The following is a 15715-nucleotide window of genomic DNA, read 5'->3' as shown; positions in this document are numbered from 1 at the left end:
TCCCTTATAAGCAAAATAATATGAAATATATATATGCACAGTTACCTATGGTTGTATAGAATTTAGTATAGAAAATATAGAGTATTATTAATTTCTAGGTAAAAAAACTCAGTCAGTTTGGTTGTGTCAATAATTTCGTCTGGTCTGCTTATGTAATTTAAGAACAGTGACTCTTTCATTGTTTAAAAGACCATTGGTTAAAAAACAATTTTTTAAAAGACAGTTGAAAATAAATAAAGGAATAACAGGTGCCTGTTGTTTGCGATAATGAATGTCGCTCTGCCGCCGCCGTGTGCATGAGTCATTTTTACTATCATATAGTTCAAATTACACAGATACCCATTATCTCTCAAATATTATATTATGATTGAAGGGAAGTTTTATCAATGAAATTCGATACTTTTAAGACATTCCAGAAGCGGCTGCAGATAAAATGTTTTAACATAATACATACATTTTTATTGTTGAAATGTCTGTCCGATGAAAATCGGTCCGGGTTAGCCGGACTTCCGGGTTATCGGGGGCCGACTTATCGAGGTTCCACTGTATTTCCATCTCTTGTAATACGGTGCTCTCTATTGCACGGTGTAGATACTGTTAATTTTTTGCAATGCAGTTCTTCGATGTGCAAGCCTTCTAAAGGTACGTATCCATACAAGGGTAAACCTTGTTCGGTGTAGTAGCTCCACATAGTAGATACGTCGGTGATCGCCGCTTGGCGCGTACACTCTTCGTTTCAACCGGTTTGCGGTTTATATATAAGGGAGCGCATGCTCTATCCATTTTAGCAGCTACACCGAGCGGGGTTCACCCTTGTATGGATACGTACCTTAATGATCGCACTCGGCTCAACGAAACGTAAGCTTTGCAGGCTCAATGCAGGCTTTTAAAGCTGTCCTTACGCAAACAATTTCGGGCTCAAGTTCACGACAGCGCAGCGTAGTCAACAGTCGAACTTTGCGTTTTACGGACAGTCGAAGCCCACGACAATACTAAGGGCAGCATTCGTCCCTCTGCGGTGCCATAACTTTTTTTCACTGAAAACTGGATAGAAATCGAACAGAAACTGGATAAGTTTGAAACTTTATTGTTTATATATGAAGCATAACGAAAACAAATAACGTAAATAGTGAAATTATGTATAGTTCATATAATTAGCTTCAATCTGTAAAAGTTTCAAGTTTCTACATTGTAAATAACAAGATAAGTTAAGCATTTCCATTAAAATCTTTTTTTTACCCGTGTTGAGCTGGCCCCCCCCACTTGCAAAAATTAAAAAACAAATAGCCCTGATTTATGAGCTATTTATGAGCTCTCATATTCCGCAAACTAAAAATTTTGAGCTCGTTCCACTGAGCAGGAATTTAATACCCTAGTGGGGGGGCTGACTCAGCCCCCCCCACTACTTAAAAATAGGAATATTGAATCGGTTTTTGCGGCAGAATTACGAGCTATTTATGAGCTCTTGAAATTATATAGTTTCGATTTTTGAGCTCATCCCCTTCACCCCCAAACAACCCTTTAATTGATTTAACTTAAGAGAAAGATGCTGAGAAAACTTAAAATATATCGTATTGCGGATATAATTCCTATAGCTTATATACTCTAAGAATAAACTATTAAATCAAGGGCATTTCGATTATTGAGCTACAACCCCTTCGCAAGAAAACCACCCTATCTTCCCGGCTTAAGAGAAAGTTGTACTTAAAATGCGTTAAACTAATTATTTGGCGACTACATATCATTTCATAATTTATAAGCTTCCAAATTACGCGCATTTAGATCAGTAAATTGCAATTTATTTTGTATAGTGCAGTCACTGAAGGTAAAAATCAACGATTACCTTCAATTTCGGTGAACCTTCATCGATTTTCACGAAAATTGTTCAGTGGTTAGAGGATACGTCAAGAAACAAAGGTGACATGGTACCACCTTGCGCCTTTACCCTGAGGGTGGATACCGCCCCTTCTCCGGGGTGAAAATTATTTTATAAAAAATAACTGCACAAATCAATAAAAGAACAAATTAAAAGCAAAATTTATTATATAAAGTTAATAAAATAAGTCAATACTTTTTAAGTTATTAAAGATCAAAGATTTTAATTATTTGTGAAAAAAAATGCATATTTTAAAGAGGTTTTTTGTAAATCACTGAAAAACTGTAAGTTTTTACAAAAAAGTTAATAGTAGTTTAATTCGTATAGCTTATATTCTAAGAATAATCTCTAAAATCACGCGCCTTTCGATTATTGAACTACAACCCCTTCGCAAGAAAACCATCCCATATTCCCGGCTTAAGAGAGGGTTGTACTTAAAATAATTTAAATTAATTATTTGTCGACTATATATTGTTTAATAATTTATGAGCTTGCAAAATATACGCATCTCAATTATTGAATTGCCATTTTCTTTCTATAGTGCAGTCACTGAAGGTAAAAATCAACTATGACTTTCGATTTCGGTAAATGTCCATTCATTTTCACGAAAATTGGTGAGCGGATTTTGAAACTATCAACTTTTTCTGGATCTTATTTTTGAAGGGTATTTCTAAGTACTTTGACAAGTATTTAGTACCTAAGTGTTATAAATTGCATCTTTTTCCCGTTATTTAAGCTTGAACCCTTAGATTTGAACAGTCGCGGAAAAAAATATACATTTAATTACCAATAACTTACTTTAAATTAACATTAAAGGTTTTTCAAGTAAGCAATTTATTATATTTTTTATTAGCTTCAATTTTAGTGATGAAAACTTTTTTGTAAAAACTTAGTTTTTGAGTCATTTATGAAAAATCGCTCTAAAGCATGCATTTTCTTTCCAAAAATTAAAATATTTGATCTTTAATAACTCAAAAAGTATTGATTTATTTTAATCACATTATGTAACAAATTTTGCTTACACTTTGTCCCTCTCTCGATTTGTGGGGTTATTTTTAATAAAGTAATTTTCACTCCCGAGAAGGGGTGACATATACCCCAGGCTAAAACCCCAAGTTGTTATTGTCAATTCGTGAAAATAAATGGAGATTTACCGAAATCGAAGGTAATAGTTGATTTTTACCTTCAGTGACTGCACTATAGAAAGAAAATGGCAATTCAATAATTGAGATGCGTATATTTTGCAAGCTAATAAATTATTAAACGATATGTAGTCGCCAAATAATCAATTTAAATTTTTTAAGAACAACTCTCTCTTAAGCCGGGAATATGGGATGGTTTTCTTGCGAAGGGGTTGTAGTTCAATAATCGAAAGGCGCGTGATTTTAGAGATTATTCTTAGAATATAAGCTATACGAATTAAACTACTATTAACTTTTTTGTAAAAACTTACAGTTTTTCAGTGATTTACAAAAAACCTCTTTAAAATATGCATTTTTTTTCACAAATAATTAAAATCTTTGATCTTTAATAACTTAAAAAGTATTGACTTATTTTATTAACTTTATATAATAAATTTTGCTTTTAATTTGTTCTTTTATTGATTTGTGCAGTTATTTTTTATAAAATAATTTTCACCCCGGAGAAGGGGCGGTATCCACCCTCAGGGTAAAGGCGCAAGGTGGTACCATGTCACCTTTGTTTCTTGACGTATCCTCTAACCACTGAACAATTTTCGTGAAAATCGATGAAGGTTCACCGAAATTGAAGGTAATCGTTGATTTTTACCTTCAGTGACTGCACTATACAAAATAAATTGCAATTTACTGATCTAAATGCGCGTAATTTGGAAGCTTATAAATTATGAAATGATATGTAGTCGCCAAATAATTAGTTTAACGCATTTTAAGTACAACTTTCTCTTAAGCCGGGAAGATAGGGTGGTTTTCTTGCGAAGGGGTTGTAGCTCAATAATCGAAATGCCCTTGATTTAATAGTTTATTTTTAGAGTATATAAGCTATAGGAATTATATCCGCAATACGATATATTTTAAGTTTTCTAAGCATCTTTCTCTTAAGTTAAATCAATTAAAGGGTTGTTTGGGGGTGAAGGGGATGAGCTCAAAAATCGAAACTATATAATTTCAAGAGCTCATAAATAGCTCGTAATTCTGCCGCAAAAACCGATTCAATATTCCTATTTTTAAGTAGTGGGGGGGGCTGAGTCAGCCCCCCCCACTAAGGTATTAAATTCCTGCTCAGTGGAACGAGCTCAAAATTTTTAGTTTGCGGAATATGAGAGCTCATAAATAGCTCATAAATCAGGGCTATTTGTTTTTTAATTTTTGCAAGTGGGGGGGGCCAGCTCAACACGGGTCTTTTTTTTTTTATTTAAACAATTCATAAACATAAAAAAAATTTGATCGACTATTCGTGTATTGTTCCCGCAAATCCATATGTCTCCAAAATTTCATTCATTTCCATTGAAGAAAACGCAGTCAAATTAACGTCTAAAGATTTGACGCAAACGATTGAACTATATACAAGCGTTTAAAAATTATTAATAATACCTTCTAAAATAAATTTCGATTTATTTTTTTTTATAATTTGTGCTCTGAATTAAAATAAATTACCGTGATTGTTACTCACTGTTGAATTTTATAACGAATTTCCATACAATTATGGGAGACGACGTAGACAGAGAGCACCAGGTACCTCGTACAGCATCTTCCATGTAGTAGTCGTGTTCAGCCACCTCCAAAACCCCGAGGAAATAAATTTCAACTATTTTCATAACGAATTTTCATTAAACTCCAGGAGATGACATATATACCGGGCACCAGATACATCGTACAGCATCGCCGAAGCAATATTCCTGTTCAGAGATCTCAAAAACCTCAGGATAACATGTTTTAACGATTTTCATAAAGAATTTCCATAAAATTCCTGGACAGGACTTGCAAACCGGGATAACGAGTACCAGGTACCTCTTACAGTTTCGCAAACCCAATATTCCTGTTCAACGACCTCAAAAACTCCCCGAGTATGAAAATTGGACTAATTTCCAAGATTATTTTCCAAACTTTAGTTAGGGAACTCATCGCATTCTTTGTCGTGAACTAATTTTCGAAAAAGTATTTTGTAACCAAACAAAGAAACTTTCAAATGAACTATAACAAACATAGTACTCAGGAAAACGTCAATGCACAAATTACTTTTAACGTTCGGGAAAATAATGAAGTCATTTGTAGACACTCCATTGTCTCCTCTCTTTTGTTTGTTATCCTTTCCTTTCATATAAGCGTTAAGATCTTGCTACGGCTTTTAATTAATTTAAACTTAAACCGAAGTAAAGACGTAACTGCATTGAAGCTGCCACTTAAGCTATGGTTGGCTGCCATTGCGAATAAACGAGGTCGCGAAAGCTCGCAAAAACAACACGGAAAGGAGAAGTCCATTAAGAAATCCCTAAAAACCATAACTATAATGGATTTTTAACATTAACAAGATGTAACTGGAGATCTCAAATCGCATTTGTCAATTAATTTGTTTTGACGAGAGGAAAGTGGAAAAGTTTATGGGATAAGAACATGATCATTAAAATGAAATTATTGTCTTCTTCGGGTTAACCAATTTAAAATAAATAATATTTACAATCTCTCGAACGGAAATCTCTCGAAGTAAAAAAAGAGCCAAATAAAAAATATACTCTAAAGAAGTTATTCTAAAACTGGGAGTTACGGCAAGGAGAAGCGCTGGAACATAGGCTTAACGTAACATAGCATTAGAAAAGGTCGTATGAGACTCTAATTTGGATAACACGGGAACTGTATAGATCAGTCCAAATTCCAGAAATTCTAGCATATATACATGGTGTAACAAAAATACAGGTCATACATTAAATCACATATTCTGGGACCAAAAATAGTTCGAATGAACCTAACTTACCTTAGTACGAATATGCACATAAAAAAAGTTACAGCCCTTTGAAGTTACAAAATGAAAATCGATTTTTTCGAATATATCGAAAACTATTGGAGATTCTTTATTGAAAATGGACATGTGGCATTCTTATAGCAGAAACATCTTAAAGAAAAATTATAGTGAAATTTGTGCACCCCATAAAAATTTTATGGGGATTTTGTTCCCTTAAACCCCCCCAAACTTTTGTGTACGTCTCAATTAAATTATTATTGTGGTACCATTAGTTAAATTCAATATTATTAAAACTTTTTTGCCTCTTAGTATTTTTTCGATAAGGCAGTTTTTATCGAGTTGAGGCTTATTTTTCAATATGTTTACATAAAAATTTTATGGGGGTTTTGTTCTTTTAAACCCCCCAAATGTTTGTGTACGTTCCAATTAAAATATTACTGCGGTACCATTAGTTAAACACAGTGTTTTTAAAACCTTTTGCCTCTTTATATTTTTTTGAAAAAGCACCTTTTATCGAGATGTGACTTCTTTTTTAATATGGTTCAAAATATCCCTAAAAATGTAAATCTTAAATAAATGTTCATATTATTACCAAGTCTCCACAATCGTACTTAACCATATACAAATATGTGGTGGATTTGACAAATATTCGAAATATCTCCATAAAAACTGACTTTTCGAAAAAGTACTAAGAGGCAAAAAAGTTTTAAAAATATTGTGTTTAACTAATGGTGCTACAGTAATAATTTAATTGGAACGTACACAAAAGTTTGGGGGGTTTAAAGGAACAAAACCCCCATAAAATTTTTATGGGGTGTCCAAAGTTCACTATAATTTTTTCTTAAGATACTACTGCCATAAGAATGCCACATCTCCATTTTCAAAAAAAAAAAATCTCCAACAGTTTTCGATACATTCGAAAAAATCGATTTTCATTTTGTAACTTAAAAGGGCTGTAACTTTTTTTATGTGCATATTTGTACTAAGGTAAGTTAGATTAAATCGAATTATTTTTGGTCCCAGAATATGTGATTAAATTTATGACCTGTATTTTTGTTACACCCTGTATATGCTGTATCTAACGAGCTACTACCAATAGCAAAATGAATGGGATTACATATAAATCAAAATAAAACCAAATTCATGCAGACAACACAAATACGATACATTAAAATGTTGACGCAGATCTAATTCTCAACGACATTTTCATATATCTAGGGAGATTGGTTGTCCTTGATAGAAACACATCAGGGAAATAAAAAGGCAAATTATAATTGCAAATGGATGTTATCTTGGTCTATCGACGTATTTAGGTAACAAACGTCTGTAGTCCCCGTTTTCAAATATGGATCAGAGACATGGATCCACAATAAAGCAGATTAATCCTGTCTATGGATTTTAGAAAGAAAGGTACTATGTACAATATTCGGAAGCGGTCTATGGAGGAGTAGATATACCTTTCACCTGCAGAATATCTGCAAGCAAGATTAGACTTGAAGTGTAATTATCACTATTATCACTAAATTCAAGCTAAATCATCTTCCCCAGGAAAGACGTGTAACCCGGGCCCTGAAATCAAACATAATAAAAAATATTTTAACAGCACGGCCAGCGTTAATATGAAGACGTGGCAGATCAAAGCACAGGTGGATAAAAAGAATAACACAGAATTTTGAGAACATTAGTGTTTTGAACTGAAAAATTCAAGAATCACGGTGCTAAGAACCGTGATGATGATGATGATTTTCTAAAATATGCAAAAGAGACGAAGTTTCTAATTTGATTGGGACATTTTGAACTGCACAAGTACATTACGTATTTTTTATGGGAAATAAGCCACAATTTTACTAAAAAATGAATTTATTAACGTTTCGAAGCCCAAATCGGGTTTCGTTGTCAAAATACAAAATACTATTAAAATAAAACAAACATGTTGTTGCTAAGTAAAAAAATTCTTCCAATAATTTATTTAATCTGACTCATTTATATTGGCAATTCAGACGTATATTATACATTTTAAAGTAGAAGACTTTAAAATGATATCGCCAATATTTATGAGTTGCGTTCCTGGGACGACTTTACTAAAAGATAGTTCATTCGATTACATGAAATCAATCCCAACTCAAGAATATCCGTCGCAAAAAAATCATAGCATGTGATCTGTCTTTAAAAAGACAACCAAATGCAACGATGACAGTAAAATTATCGCGTTAGAGATTCCATAGTAAATCACGAGGGAAAACCAGGAAAAAACCTCGTGATACTATCCCGACATCGTAAGTATTTGGTCTTACATTTAATCTACCTTCAAAAAACTAATACCAAATTCTGACTTTAATATGTTTAAATTATAAATAATATTAATATTACATAGATATACAATAAGTAATACTAAAATATAAAATTTGTACTAACTCGATATGTTATTGACTTATTAATCGTGGTATTTTCTTTCTATTGACTTCCTCTTTCAGTATGGGTAACCACATCCTACTGCATTCTACCGAGGAATTTGCGACACAATTGGTTTCATTTAGCATAATTAGAACCGCTTCTTTGATTTTTCTCTTTTTACTATCTGATTCTTTCAGGACTATACTTGAATCTCTCCACTGAACTCTATGTTCATTATCCCATGCGTGTTGACATATCTGAGATCTATCAAATTCTCTGTTTTTAATATAAGACTGATGTTCACTTATTCTAACGTTTAATGGTCTTGATGTTTCACCTAAATAAAATTGTTCGCATTCACAAGGTATTCTATAAATGCAATTCTTTGTTCTTTCTTGTTCATTGTTAGGTTTAGTTTTAGATAGAATAGATCTCAATGTGTTTGTTGTTTTGAATGTTGTTGAAATGTTGAATTTATTTCCTATCGTTTTAAGTTTCTCGGATAGTCCTTTTATATATGGTATTGTTATTTTCCTCGTATTATTTCTTGTGAATGTTGTAGGATCCCGTTCTAAGTTGTTCTGTTCCATTCGATCTAATCTTGTCAATTCCTTATTTATAAACGATAAAGGATAATCATTTTTTAATAAAACAGATGTTAACAATTGTTTTTCTTCTAAAAATGAATTTTCGTTAGAACAAGTAATTTTGGCTCTATCATATAAGGATTTAATGATTCCCTTTTTAACGTTGATGTTGTGATTTGATTTGTAATTGAGATATCTGTTGGTGTGTGTTGGTTTTCTATACACTTGAGTCTCATATCCAGTATCCTTCTTTGAGACTAAAACATCGAGGAAAGGCAAAGTGTTATTCCTTTTCCATTGTAAATTTTATTGTCTCTTCTTGATCGTTTATAATATTCAGGAATGTATCCAACAATTCTGATCTATGAGGCCATATTGAAAACACATCATCTACATATCTCCACCATACTGTGGGTTTTAAATTTTGTTTAGAAATGATATTAGTTTCGAAATCCTCCATAAATATATTAGCCAATAATGGAGATAAAGGAGAGCCCATTGCTAGACCAAAATTTTGTTTATAGAATTCATTATTTAGTTGAAAATAGGTATTATTAGTACATAATGTCAATAACTCCATTATAGCTGATACATTTAGTTTTGTCCTAGTTGTCAATGTATTATCATTTTCTAACTTCGTTTTAATTATGTTTAAAGTTTTATCTAATGGCACATTTGTAAATAAACTGTTTATGTCAAAACTTACTAAAATATTATTTGGATTAAATTCAATATTTGTTAATTTGTTTAAAAAATGTTGTGTATTTTTTATAAATGTGTCATTATTATATGCAAATGGTTTTATAATATTTAATAAAAATTTTGAGAGCTCACTACAAGGAGAATTGATGGTACTACAAATGGGTCTAAGTGGAATATTCGCTTTATGAATTTTCGGTACTCCATAAAAATGTGGTGTCTTACTGTAATGAGGTGTCATTAATTTTCTTTGATAGTACGTTAGATCTTTTTTAAATTTGAATAAAGTTTTATAAATTTTGTTTTCCAGTGTCTTCGTTGGATCCTTCGTTAATTTGGTATAAGGTCCATTTGTAATTAGATCTGTAATTTTGTCCTCATATTGTATTTTATCCATTATTACAGTTGCATTTCCTTTATCTGCTGGTAGGATTGTTATGGTGGAATTATTATTATTTATTAAATTATTATCATTTTGCACAAGTACACACATAGGAAATGTAATTGCTTAATAGATTTTAATTTTTGTGTAGATACTTATAAATAAAAACGAAGAATTCTTATTTCTCAAAAAATTTGAAAACAAAATTTATTGAAATACAGTGTACAATACTGTTGTAAGGTTCCTCATTAGTTTTACCTGCTTTCCAAAGCAGCCATATTTCAACACCTCTAACCGCCAGGGCCTGCCTACACGTGATAACTCAAACACATATATTTTTTATATTAGCAAGATTCATGAATAAGATGAAGGTAGGTAAACTACAAAGTTGCAAATATGCATTGCAAGTTTTATATTGGGTCATAAAAATAATCCCAATACAATAGGCTCGATACTCGTATTTATAGAACCGTCATCATTCAGCCTGTACTTTTATATAGGTAGGTAATTCTTAAAAATTGAAATTAAATTCTAAATATAGACAATAGTGGTAACAACAACAAAACCCTATATATTATAGAGACTAATTTCTTTTTAAGAAAATCTCGTCTGATAAAAGATAAAAGATATCAACAACACCGTTATCCAAGGTTTTTTTTTATATTTTTTTTTATTTAAGCGTTTTATCTCCCTAGAGGTTTGTATGTAATTATTTAAATTATTTATAAATGTATCATATGCAATTTGAGAATCTATTTTGCTGATATAAATTTAATTACAACGTCCATTTTCTAAAAGCTGTATTACTTTTCCGATATTAAAGTTTTTAATTATGACTGGAGATTTGGATGTAGAAAATTTTTGGGTTTTATTATTTATAAAAACGGCTGGCGTAAAATGATCGTGATCAGTCATGTCAGTATGAAAAACAATAGGATTAATATTAATTTACTTTTCTAATAGTATATTGTTTTTTTTTTAATTTTCTAACATCAAAAGTAAATAAATTTCGATCAAAATAATGTTGGTACCTTTTTTTGGTTGGTAAAAAAATCGTGAAAATCCCCTTCTAGTTAGCATCCAAAAAGATATTAATGGTTACCGCTTGACAAAAAATATTGTTTATAATATATGTAAGATTCACTTAAACTGTAAACGAGTCACTAATCACGAGTGTATACAAATTTTGAACAGACATGTCTTATAACCAATTTTTGTTTTCAAAAAAACAAAAAGTCTAACATAGTCACAAGCAAGCAAGCAAGCAAGCAATTTGATTTAACCCGACCTGTGGGATTTGTTCACCCTCTCGAAGGAGTACATTCGGGTGTAACAAGTCATTGGGGCGAGGTGTTTTGACCCGAGTTATACAGGGATCACCCCACCTCGCTCCAATGCCCCAGGCCATCCCTTTCCCCCCCATAGCACGCTGATGCGCGATGGGGGCACAACTATCGTAGCCAAATGCTCTTCACAATGGAACCCTGGGTAATAAGATTCCACTGTGGTATCCTACTCGAATGCAAAAAACTAGGCCCAGCGTGATGCGCTCTATGCCTTTATCTTCTGAATAACTTATCCGCGGTACTAAAAATTGCTTGCTTGGGCCCCGAGTCATCGTGCCGAGCCCCACTGAGCCCTGTTGGGCCCTGCTGGGCCCCGCCCGATGACTCGATGCTCTAATTTTTTTGTGTTTTTGGTTTTTTTAATTTTTTTGGGGGCTTTCGCCATTTTTTTATTTTATATGAATTTTTTTGGGGGCTTAAGGCCCTTCTAATTTTCTAATATTTGCTTACCTTGGAGGTGGTCGTGGTACTTGGACTTCGTGGGTAACGCTATCTTCGGCACTTGTTTCGAGCTACGAACACACTACTATCACTTATCACTTTTAGTTTATCCTATAATTTGTTGTTTCGGGCGTCTGTGCTTCCATCGGTGGAACTCGTCGTATCTTAGCGTCTCTCGCAGTATGTAATTTGGGTGATGTTCTAATTCTGCGAATTTGACCCTTGCCTTGTCTGTCATGGTTTCTGTGACTCTCACCTGTTGGAGTTCTCTGAACAGGAATCTTTCAGCTACATATCTTGGGACTCTGACGGCCTCCCTCAAGCTGTTGTTATGGACTGCTTGGATCTTCTTCTTGTGTGTATTACATACGTGTCCCCATGCGAGAGACGCATAAGTTAATACCGGTAGGATTATACTATTTATCAATCTTAACCTTGTTTTGAGTGTTAGTTTACTTTTTCTGCCTGTGAGTCCTCTTAGATTCGCTCTTGCTATGTTGGCCTTCTGGACTGTGGCTTCTACGTGTTTTTGGAAGGTTAATCCTTTATCCATAATGACTCCTAGGTATTTGGCTTCGTTTTTCCACTCGATGGGCCTGTTCTGCACCCTCAATTGTTCCTCTGGCTGCTGTCTCCCTTTCTTGTATAGAACCGCTTGTGTTTTCTCTGAATTTATGGCTATCTTCCATTTGATACACCATGCTTCAATTTCTTCTAGTGCAGTTTGTAGGTTGGTCACTGCTATATCTGCGTTTCTATGCTTGGCCGCTATTGCTGTATCGTCGGCGTAGAGGCTCATGAGGGTACCTGGTGTTCTAGGTACATCTGCGGTGTATATCGTGTACAGCAGGGGTGACAAGACCGCTCCCTGTGGTACTCCAGCCTCCGGGATTCCGAGTTCGGACAGGACTTGTCCTATCCGAATCCTGAACCTCCGGCCGCCCAAGTACGACGAGATTAGCCTCGTCATCGCTCCGCTGTACCCGTAATCCCGCATTTTGAATAGGAGCCCCTTGTGCCAGACTCTGTCGAATGCCTTGCTTACATCCAGGAACGCTGCTCCAGTGTACTGCTTATCATTGAAACCGGCTGCTATGTACTCGGTTAGCCTGAGGACTTGTAGTTCGCTGGAGTGCTCTGCTCTAAATCCGAATTGAGCCTCTGGGATGATATTTAGTCGGGTTGTTTCCGCTTGCAGTCTGCTGAGGATGACTCTTTCCACTATCTTGCTGATCGCTGGAAGTAAGCTGATTGGCCTGTAGTTCTGTGGGAATGTGTGATTCTTGCCAGGTTTTGGAATCATGATGACACGGGCCTCTTTCCATCTGTTTGGGAATGTCTTGAATCTTAATATTGCGTTTATAATATTTGTGAAATACACTATAGCTTTTCTGGGCAAATATTTTAGGGCTCTGTTGGTTATTTCGTCGAGGCCAGGCGCTTTTCTCGGTGAACTATTTTTGATATGTTCATTGATTTCTTCCGGTGATGTTGGGGGGATGAAGTCCTCTGGGTCTTCTGGTCCTTCTTCTTGTTCTTCGACTTCTTCCAGGAAGTCGTCGTCTTCATCTTGGTGGAAGTTCAGTCTGCATTCATCTTCGAGTGTAGTCCTCATTGCCTCTGCTTTATCTTCTATGGTGTATACCATGCCGTATCTTCCATGTAGTGGGGGGATGGGTTTCCTGTCGCTTCTCAACATTTTCTGGAGCTTCCAGACATTTCTCATGTTTGAGTCTTGTTCTTCCATCTCTTGTACAAAGTTGTCCCATTTTTCGCTACGGTGGAGTTTTAGGGCCGTTTGGACCTCCCTATTTAAAATATTTGCCCAGGATTTATCTACTCTGTTTCTTGTTCTTTTTGCTGTTTTCTTTGCTCTATTTTTTTCCCTTATCAACTCTTGTGTTTCTTGTGGTATGTCTTTGAACCTTCCCATGAATATCTCGACATCTTCCTCTGTTGTGCTGTTTCTAATTGCCTCTTGGATGATATTTTCGAACTCTAGGACTTTTCCTTCTATTTCTTCTGGATTGTTTATTACTGGCACTATGTTTATTCCTTCACTTACTAACCTTTTGTAGTTAGTCCACTTTATTTTCTTTTTTGTTCTTTTTGGCGGGTTTGTCTCTTCCCATGTTCCGATTTCTAATAGGATGGGGTGGTGGTCAGTTGATCCTTCGTCCAGCGTGATTAATTCTGATTGCAGTCCTAGGTTTTTGGCTACAACTAAGTCGATGTGTGTCGGAAGTGCGTTTCCTGGGTAGTGGGTAGGTTCTTCTGGGCCCATTGCCATTGTGTCTTCGTTGTTTTCTATGTATCTGTTTAGTAGTCGTCCATTCCTGTTCGTAGCTCTGTCGTTCCAGTTGGGGGATCTTGCATTCAGGTCTCCTATTATGATCGATGGTTCGGCGATGTTTAGGAACGCATCTAGGTCATCGTCCATTAAAGGGTCTTGTGGTCTTACGTAGGCTGATGTAATCCTTATTGCGCCTTGCCTCATGTTAACTTCTATTGTTGTGGCTTCCATGTTGACCAGTGGTGGAGTAGTGTAACTGGTGTGTCTAATACCCTTCTTTACGAGGATGGCCGTTCCTCCTGATCTTCTAGTGAGGTCGTTCCTATATACGTCGTATCCAGGAAACTTTAGGTTGAAGTTGTTGGTCAGTTTTGTTTCCTGAATTGCTACGATGTCCATCTCGTATCTGTTGGCGAGTTCATCTAGTATGTTCTGATTTGTGGTTATGCCGCCCGGGTTCCAGGAGCCTATCCTCAAGTATCCCCTCTCTGCCATTAGTTCTGTGCCTGCCTGGTGCTGAGTATCACCTCTTGGACTACCTTAGTCACGATGTTTGTGACCATCCTGACTAGGTACTCTTCATCTGGGAGGGTTGGTCGGTTGGACGGTGTGTTGTTCTGCGCTGGTTGGTCTCCCTGCGTGGCTTGCGCGTAGGATACCCCGGTTGCCTGCTGTCTCCGGTTTGGTGGTGGTCGCTGTTGTGACCTCTGTGGTGGAGGCCTCCCCCAGGTTGGGCACCTAGGACATCCTCTGTAGTTGGCTGGGTGGCTTCCATTGCAGTTGGCACACGTTGCCTTGACTTCTCTGGCTCTCTGGCACTGCTTTGAGTGGTGTTCTTCGCCGCACTTCACACATCTCGGGTCCTTGTGACACGAGTTCTGGGCGTGATGGTACCCTTGGCAGTTGAAGCACTGCGTCGGTCCTGCTGCCTTGTGTAGGTCCTCTACCACAACTTTCATGTGGCACAGGTTCGTTACCCGCTTTGCTTTTTCCACGTCTTCCTGATCCAGTGTCATGACAAACATGGGTAGTGGCCTCCTTTTCCCTACTCTCGTAGACATGTTACGTGCTGTGTGGCAGGTTATTCCATATTGGTTTGCCATGTCTTCTTGGATTGCCTTCTCGGTGGTATTCGTGGGCAATCCTCGTAACACTAATTTTGGTTTCCTGTCTTCGTCGAGTGGAAAGGCTATCCATTGTAGCCTCTTTTTCTCTTTGGCGGCGTATGCTTCTGCATATTCCTCCACTATCCTTGTCATCTTTCTGTAGTCATCCGGGCTTTTAGCCTGGATGAGCGTCTCTCTGCCACTTCTGGAGATTTTGTTTGTGGTGATGATGCCTTTGCCCTGGGCTATGGTAAGAATAGCCCCTGTCTCGCTGACACTCTGTAACTTAATTACAGGCGGTTTTCTGTATGGTGTTACCTGGTTTTCAGGTAACACGGCTTCTTCGGCGTCTTCTTCGTTTTGGTTTGTTTCCATTGACACTGTATCAGTTTGACTGGAAGCGGCAAGCGCGTCCCTATCTGTGCTCGTGGATGGCACTGGTTCTTCGGGGAGGGGTAGCTGTACCTGGGGAGCTAGTTTCATGGCTTTTTCTTGGTTGGACGTCCATGTGGCGTCTTCCTCGTCGGTTAGTGTCACCAGGGGTGGAAACTCTTCCTTTCTCTTTTTCCTCTGTTGGGTGGACGCCTCCTTCGTCGAGGTGGTAGCCTTCTGGCTGGGTGGTCGAGTCTGCTCGGTGGTCATCTTTTTGGTGGCA

General features: G+C 36.2%; 2 protein-coding genes across 3 annotated transcripts in view; one reads left to right on the top strand and one right to left on the bottom strand.

Annotated features, from left to right (window-relative positions):
- Nucleotides 1-15715, top strand: part of LOC114327295 (protein peste-like) — a 547602-nt gene that overhangs the window by 83356 nt on the left and 448531 nt on the right. The gene's annotated exons all lie outside the window — the stretch shown is intronic.
- LOC126880742 (uncharacterized) overlaps nt 1-15715 on the bottom strand; it is a 34096-nt gene that overhangs the window by 17731 nt on the left and 650 nt on the right. The gene's annotated exons all lie outside the window — the stretch shown is intronic.

Source organism: Diabrotica virgifera, chromosome 2 (assembly GCF_917563875.1).
Source record: "Diabrotica virgifera virgifera chromosome 2, PGI_DIABVI_V3a".
Lineage (NCBI taxonomy): Eukaryota > Metazoa > Arthropoda > Insecta > Coleoptera > Chrysomelidae > Diabrotica > Diabrotica virgifera.
The sequence above is the reverse complement of the archived record's forward strand: the minus strand, read 5'-3'. Positions and strand labels throughout refer to the sequence as shown.